The following is an 8,800-nucleotide window of genomic DNA, read 5'->3' as shown; positions in this document are numbered from 1 at the left end:
ATTTATTCATTGTTGATCTTAGTGCCTGAGCTGTTCAGGAAGTTGTGTGAATATATGTTCAAGGCTATTTCCCACTTTCTCTTCTATCAAATTTAGTGTATCCAGTTTTATGTTGAGGCCTTTGATCCACTTGGACTTGAGTTTTCTGCAGGGTGATGGATATGGATCTATTTGCTTTCTTCTACATGCTGAGATACAGTTAGACCAGCACTATTTGGTGAAGATGCTGTCTTTTTTATTTCATTGTATAGTTTTTGCTATACAAAAAATCAAGTGTCCATAGGTCTGTGGATTTACTTCTGGGTCTTCAATTTGATTCTGTTGATCCACTCGTCTGTTTTTATGCCAGTACCATGTGGTTTTTTATTACTATTGCTCTGTAGTACAGCTTGAACTCAGGGATGGTGATACCTTCAGAAGGTCTTTTATTGTACAGGATTGTCTTAGTTAACCTGTTTTTTTTTTTTTTTTTTTTCCTCTCAAGATCTGTAAAGAATTGTGTTGGAATTTTGATGGGAATTGCATTGAGTCTGTAGATGTTTTGTTAAGATGGCCATTTTTACTGTTAATCCTACTGATCCATGAGCATGGGAGATCTTCCCATCTTCTGATATCTTATTTAATTTCTTATCAAAGACTTAAAGTTCTTGTCATACAGGTCTTTCACTTGATTAGTTAGAGTTACACCAAGATATTTTATATTATTTGTGGCTATTGTGAAGGGTGTTTTTCCCTAATTTCTTTCTCTTCTTGTTTATCCTTTTTTATATACTGATTTTTTTTTTAGGTGATTTTGTATCTAGCTACTTTGATGAAGCTGGTTATCAGCTATAGAAGTTCCCTGGTAGACTTTTTTGGGTCTCTTATATACCCTATCACATGATTTGCAAATAGCAATACTTTGACTTCTTCCTTTCCCATTTGTATCCCCTTGATCTCCTTTAGTTGTCTTATTGCTTTAGCTAGAATTTTAAGTACTATATCGAATAGATATGGAGAGTGTGGGTAGCCTTATCTTTCCCTGATTTTAGTGGAATCACTTTAAGTTTCAAGACTTTTATCATGAAGGGGTGTTGGGTTTTTAAAGGCTTTTTAAAAAGCATCTAATGAGAAGATTGTAGTGTGTGTTTTTTCTTTCAGTTTGTTTATTTGGAGAATTACATTGATAGATTTTTGTATATTGAACCATCCATCCCTACATGACTGGGATAGAGCCAACTTGATCATGGTGGATGATGTTTTCTATGTGTTCTTTGATTCATTTTGAAAGTATTTTATTAAGTATTTTTACATTAATGTTCATAAGGGAGGTTGGTCTGAAATTCCCTTTCTTGCTTGAGTTTTGTGTGGTTTAGGTATGAGGGTGACTGTGACCATGTTTCTTTTGTTTATGTTTTGTGAAATAATTCAAGGAGTATTGGTATTAGCTCTTTTTTGAAAGTCTGGTTGAATTCTGTGCCAATATCATTTGGCCCTGGGCTTCTTTTGGTTGGAAGACTTTTAATAACTGCTTCTATTTCCATAGGGGTTATAAGTCTAATTAAATTGTTTGTATGATCTTGATTTAATTTTGGTAAATGGTATCTATCAAGAAAAGTATCCAATTCATTTAGATTTTCCAATTTTGTGGAGTACAGGTTTTGAAGTAAAATGTAACAATTCTTTGTATTTTCTTGGTGCTGGTTTCACTTCTCATTTTATTAATTTGGATATTCTCTGTGTATGCCATTTAGTTAGTTTGGCTAAAGGTTTGTCTATATTGTTGATTTTCTCAACAACAACAACAACAACAACAACAACAACAACAACTCTTGGTTTCCTTGATTCTTTGTATTGTTCTCTTTGTTTCTTGATTTCAGCCCTGAGTTTATTTCCTGCTGTCCATTCCTTTTGGGTGTGTTTGCTTCTTTTTGTTCTAGAGCTTTCAGGTGTGCTGTTAAGTAGCTAGTATGAGAGTTCACTGATTTGTTTATGAAGGCACTGAGTGCTATGAACTTTCCTCTTAGCACTGCTTTTAGTGTGTCCCTTAAGTTTGGGTATGCTCTGCATTCATTTTCACTGAATTTTAGAACATCTTTAGTCAGAATCCCTTAGTTGCCTATAGTTCTTTATCTAAGGGTGGAGGCTAAGAGACTTCCTCCTTCCATTTAGCATGCCTATTTGTGTTCCTCTTTGGGCCTTGTTTGGGCAGTCATATTATTGTGATGTCATGGATAAAGATTCTCTGTTATTTTGAGGACATACAATCATCCAGCTGATTTCCTGGTCCTCTGGTCCCTGCAGTCACTCCTCTCCTTCTTTGTCAACATTCCCCGAGCCTTTAGTACACAAGTTGTGACACAGATATATTCACTGGGGCTGGACACCCGATGATCACCCCAGAGAATTGTTCTCTTCATCTTGACCAGATGTGGTTTTCTGTAATAGTTTCTGTTTGTTGTGAAGAGAAGCTCCTCTGGTAAAGATTGGGAGCTATACGTATTTGTGGGTAAAGATAAGAATTTAGAATGCAATTGAGAATTATGCTGGCTTAAAAAAGCAGACTACAACAAAGCCCAGCTTCTGTCTAACCCTCCAGCATTGGGAAAACAGTGATCTAATTTGTCTGATATTTGCATTGTGGCCTCCACACCCCCAAGAATCACCTCCCCAGGAAGTTCGCCGATGATCCTTGACTGTAGACACTTTCCAACCCCATTTCCTACTATTTTCTTTATAACAATTATTTCTCTATTAAACATCTCACTGGTTTGTTCAAGCTACACCTTTAGATCTTACTCACTACAATGTGGGCTCTCTGAGAAGATCATTTGCTCACTGCTAAGAGCAACCTGTCTCTCATAAATTATTGAAAACAATGCATTGGTTAGAATTACAGAAGGAGTGGCCTCTTCTTTGCATCCTCGTGTAGTTGGGAGTTTCAAGGTTGGACGTCTGTGGTTAGATGTTCATCACTGTTTTCCAAGTATCTGCCTTTGGGTATGAGCTTTGATGTGGCAATGACATAGCACAAGGGACCTCTAATGTGTGTCTCCGTATACACCACAGGTGTACATACCTAACTTCATTAAACTGGTCATGACATATTTCAGCTCTTTGAATCTGGCACCTGGCACTGTTATGGTGCAACCCTTGACCCTGAATATCCACACTGATGGAGACACTTGCCTTGGCTCCTAGTCAGTGTTTTTGTATAGTTTACTCTGTCTCTAAACCAGCAGAAACTTGTCTAGTTTTAGTAAATTTGTTAGTGTGGTCACTGTTGGGGGGGGGGAAGGTGGGATGGGTAATGGAAATGAGTCAGAGAGATTCTCAGATACCAGAGAAGAGGGGTGGACTGTTAGTGCAGTGGTAGGGGTGTGGAGGAAGAGGAAGAAGCAATGATAGCACATAGTAGTTCAGCCAAAAATACAAAAGTACTTCCCAGTAAAGGTGATTTTTCTTTTTCTTTTTCCCTTTCCTGTCCCTTCTTTGTCCTCCTTTCTTTCTTTTTCCAATTCAATTCCTGACCAAAAAGATTCTTGGAAATTCTGAGTATGTGCAGCAGTAGCACATGGCAGATACTCAGCGTCCTACAGTAGAAAGCAACTACCCACTAAACACCACTAGCCCGGCGCCTAAGTGGACTGTGTAAAGCTAATTAGCTCCGCTGTATTTTATATTCTGTCAACTTTCTACTTTGTCACCATGAATGCGTGTGGCGAGAGGATGAACTATCTTTTATTTAACAATTTGCTCACTTCGTTTATAGTTTTAAGCATCTAGACATATGGTGTGTGGGCCCTCATTTGGAGTCTAACCATGGACCTACACTTTCTGTGAACAGGCCTGAAATGGGGAGAACGTGTATTTCCCTGCGTCTCTGGGCTGGTTACTTTTACTAACACCCACAAACATGGCAGCTGCTTGCAGTAACTTATGAATTAAGGTTTAAAAAAAAACTGTGTTAGAAATACAATGGCTTGGATAGGAAATGCTCACTCGAGGTCTCTCATGCGTTTTCAGGCAGGTATCAGCTGTCTGAAGCCTTCCTCATGGCTCAGCTGAGCTGGTCTAGGAAGAGGAGCTCAGACATAGACGGTGGATGCTGGCTATCAACCACTGCTGACCGGAGGCCTCCCTGTGCCACTTCAACATAGTGCTGCTGGGTAGTTCAACTTCGTGTGGAAAAAGAGGGCTCAAGAGAAACCTACAAATGTGCTTCTCCATAGATAAAGCTCCATTGTGTGCATACCACATTTTCTATGTCCATCATTTGTTGCTAGACTTCCACGCTGATTCTATTAGCTATTGTGTAGTAATATGCAACAAATAAGAGTGTTAGAGCGTCATATTGTATGCTGACATATTCCTTTGACTGTATAACCAAGGGAAGGGAGTTATAGCTGGGTTATACAGTGGTTCTACATTTAATTTTTGAGGCACCTCATACTGATTTTCTAGTGGTTGTACCAGTTTATATTCTACCAGTAAAGCATTAAAAAGTCTCTTCCATATATCCTGACCAGCATTTCTTCTTTTGTTGTTTTGTTTTTTTCCTTTTGTAACGGCCATCGTGAATGAGATGAGACGGAATGTCAATAGAGTTTTAATGTTCATTTCATTGATTACTAAGAATAATTAAGAATTTGTATGTATTAGTAATTCCTAAGTCTTCTTCTGAGAGCTGTCTGTTCAGCTCATTAGCCTGTTTGTTGATTTAATGACTTAGGTTTGAGTTGCTTATTTTTCTGAATTCTTTATAGAGTCTAGATGTTAATCCTCCTACCAGGTGTATAATTGATGAGGATTTTCTCCCAAGTTAATTTTGCATCCTACTTTGCTCAAAGTTTTTATCCTATTGAAGATTTTTCTGGTTGAGTGGAGTCATATCGTCTGCAAATAGGAATAATTTGGCATTTTTCTTTATTGCTTGTATCCTTTAGTTTCTCTGCCTTTTTACTCTAGCTAAGATGTCAAGCACTATACTGAATAGTGATGGAGAAAGTGGAAACAATTCTATTATTCCTTATTTTAGAGAAAATGCTTTCAATTTCTTCCCATTAGTATAATGTTGACTGTCATATATAGGTTATTTTAATTTTTCTTCTTTTATTAATTTTATTTAGGTATTACTTATACAGTATTCTGCCTGCATGTATGCCTTCAGGCCAGCAGAGGGCACCAAATCTCATTATAGATGGTTGTGAGCCATCATGTAGTTGCTGGGAATTGAACTCAGGACTGCTGGAAGAACAGTCTGTGCTCTTAACCTCTGAGCCATCTCTCCAAACCCCCAATATAGCTTTTATTATGTTGATATATGTTCATCTAGTCCTAATTTCTTTGGGGATTTTATGATAATGGATGTTGAATTTTGCCAAAGTTTTTTTCCCCGGCATTTATTGAAATGATCATGTGATTTTTGTTCCTGATTCTATTTAAGCGCTGAATTACATTTGCTGGTTTGCAAATATTGAGCCATCTTTGTGTCTCTGGAATGAATCCAACTTGGTCATGATGTATGATCTCAATGTGTTGCTGAATTCATTTTTCAATAATTGTATGAAGAATTCAATAACCCCCCCTAAAGAATTCAATGCCCTATAATCATCATGGAAACTGGTCTATAATTGTTTCATCTGTTTGTTTCTTATGTCTCTATCTGGTTTTAGTATCAGGGTAATCATAGCAGCATAGAATGCCATTCTCTCTTCTGATTAATGGATCCTTTTGAGGAACATTGGTATTACCCCGTCTTTAAAAGTCTAATTACATTCAGCAGTGACTCCATCTGATTCTGTCATTCTTTGTTGGGCCTCAATCTCATACTTCACTTATCTATTTAAATTGCTTATATCTCCTTTATTTTGGTAGGCCTGTGTCTCTAAGCATCTATCTATTACCTTTCTTCTGTATTTTCCACCTTCTTGAAAAACAAGTTTTTGATGTATTCCCTAATGACCTCTGGGTTTGTTGATGGTTAGTTTTCCAAAGAACTAAGTTTCATTTCATTGATTCTTTGTATTCTTTCAGTCTTGACTTCATTAGTTTTGTGCCCAGTCTTTATTATTTCCTACCCTCTACTGCTTTTAGAGTTGGCTTAGTTTTCTGCTTCTAAGTCTTTCATGTACATCATTAAGTTATTTATTTTGGATATCTCTGTGTTGTTTTGTCTTTAACAAATACACCAGTAGCTATAAACTTTCTTCTCAGCACTGACTCTACCACACTCCAAAGGCTCCAATAATCTACGCTTTCACTTTCATTTGACTCTGGTAACTTTCTAATTATCTCTTTGAATTCTTCAATGATTCATTGGTCATGAAGATGATGACCAATGCCCCTAGAGGCATTGTAGCTGCCATGCTGCATGTTTGCCAGTAGGTGGCAGAAAGGAGAAAGGCTATGTCTCAGCTCAGTGTTTTGACCTGTGAGCATCAGAATACTTAGCAGCCTAACACTCCCTGAAAAAAAGCGAGCCTGAGATGGTTACCAATCCAGCACCAGGAGGCCTGACAGGGAGTTAACCTGAGCCAACCACCAGTCTGGTTTTCACAGACCTGGGAGAGCAGAGCATACGTGAGATGACCCCTGCAGGGTGCCATAATGCACGGGTGGGCCATAACACTCCTGAGACCACTCCTGAGATGATCCCAGACATTCAGAGACCCTGGGTGCCATTAAGAGGAGCATGTAAATGGTGCAGAAGTAGAAGAGAAAGAGAAGATGAAGGATGTGGGCACAAGGAAGAGAGGCAGAGCTAGACTCAAGGGTAGTGAGAAACAGCCTGGTGTGAGTAGCTGGTGATGCCACCTGGGACCGTGGTGGGGTCCTGGCCTATGCTGTCCCTGGAGGACATGTCTGAGTCCTTGAACCTTCAGCATCTGTTCTGTTACCCCCAAAGGCCAGGTAGACATCTCTAGTCTGGGCTGCTGCCTGGGGTAACGTTGATGTCTGAGGGCTATGCAGAACTGGCCCTACTCTTTGCCTGGGCATCGGGGAAGAGCTTGCCTTAGAGGTTTGAGAGCAGGAGAGTTAACTCTGCCCCAGCCAGCTTCAGCACTTGGGAGAGAGAGAATCTTGTACATTGTGGGAGTTTCGGGTGAGCCGGCCCTGAGGGTATGAGTGTAGGAAAGCTGGCCCTGCCGCTCAGTCTCCTGTGCAATGGCATGGATGAATGAGAGATACCTTCCTCTCTTACCCCTTGCCACCTGCAGCAGGGAGAAGACCTGACCCTGGGGTCATAAGACCAGGAGAGCAGGTCCTGCACCTCACCTGGGCAGCACAGTAGAGCTCACCCTGGTGGTGAAGGTTGTGGGTGAGCTGGAGGGTCACCTCAGCTCCTTGCCTGGTGCAGTACTCAGGAGAAGAGGCCCTGCACCTCACCTGGACAGTACAGTAAAGACAGTGTCCTTCCAAAGATACAGAACCTCGATGGAGTTTCTGGAGATACGAGGTGCCCAAGTCAGCAGCTGTTTCACAAAATAACTGACTTCTGAACTGTAACAGTTTCAAAATCGTAAAATGCAAGAAAACCCGTAATTGTTCTTGACTGAGGGTGACTTGAGACTTGACAACTGATGTTAACACATGGGCTTTACTTAAACCATTGCTGAAACATGGATGGGCTTGGCAGATTAGACGGCAGTAGGGAATGAGTGTTAACTCTCTCATTTTGATAGTGTATTTGATAGGATTTTACAACTAACAATGTTGTTTAGAAAAACTTCAAACTAGTATTTTTTGGGGTAAGGAGTCATCAGATTGACAATGTGCTTTTAAATGGTTCAGAGAAAATCAGCTCTCTGCATAGGGCTTCTAGCTGTAAAACAGGGGTAGGGAGAGGGGTAAAATAGTTCATGCATTTTACAAGGAAGTGTGACCGTGTTTCAGGCTAATTATGTAGACTCAACCCTCTAAAGAGACCCTCGCCTTGGGATGGTTTTGAGAATGAAAGGCTCCTTGATAAATAATAAATTACACTGGTCACTATTATTATACTTTCTAACAATAACTTCTATGGTCTGGTTATACTTCATGAACTAGGAAAATATCCATTTTACAAAAACAACAAAGTGGCAGAAATGGACTGAGTGATGTGTTCGGAGCAGCCTTGGGGATAGGAAGGCCCATCTCAGACCCAAGCACAAAGTCTACATCACCAAGGCCTCCACAGCTGGTAAGCAAATGGCCTTTGTTAAGCAAAAAACATCCTGGTAAAGGCTGCCAGGACAGCCTTATCCCTTTGGTGAAATACCTCTTACAACAACAGAGGTACCAAGGTTTACTGCACAGCAGAGTCATGAAGAAGGTTTATATGCTCCAGGTGGCCCTTCCACCCCTGAGAGCCTCACCTGTGGAGTCTCTGAAGGACAGGAGAATCCTGCGAAGCAGTTTGGAAGGCAAGAAAACCCTGTGGGCAGGAGACAGAGTCCTGTGGTGAAACAAAAATTCAGGAAGGAACAGCTGTCAAGTGGGGCTTAGCAGAGCTGGCACAGTGCCGCCCAGCCATGAGCTCTGCTCAGAACAGCAACGATCCTCTGAAGCCAGAAATGACCATTCGAGATAGCTTACTTGAATAGCTTAATAACTATTTAAAAAATACATCCATAACTTAAAGATTCCCCCCAAAACAAACCCTGGTGGTTTCAAGAGCTTCAGTAATGAATTCTAGGCTTTTAAAGCACAGCAGAGCTGTACAAAGCTTCTAGCTGCAAGCCAGGTGGTGGTGATGCACGCCTTTAATCCCAGCACTCGGGAGGCAGAGGCAGGCGGATCACTGTAAGTTGGAGGCCAGCCTGGTCTACAAAGTTAGTCC

The 8,800-nt window shown here is 40.4% G+C and overlaps 1 non-coding gene across 1 annotated transcript; it reads left to right on the top strand.

Moving 5' to 3' along the window:
* Nucleotides 1–6,318: 6,318 nt before the first annotated feature.
* Nucleotides 6,319–6,444, top strand: LOC127212539 (small nucleolar RNA SNORA17). The gene has a single exon (XR_007833578.1). It is a non-coding gene; the product is annotated as a small nucleolar RNA SNORA17 (small nucleolar RNA).
* The last annotated feature ends 2,356 nt before the right edge of the window (nt 6,445–8,800 follow it).

Source organism: Acomys russatus, chromosome 30, assembly GCF_903995435.1.
Source record: "Acomys russatus chromosome 30, mAcoRus1.1, whole genome shotgun sequence".
Lineage (NCBI taxonomy): Eukaryota > Metazoa > Chordata > Mammalia > Rodentia > Muridae > Acomys > Acomys russatus.
Note: the sequence above shows the minus strand (reverse complement) of the source record. Positions and strands in the feature narration are given on the sequence as shown.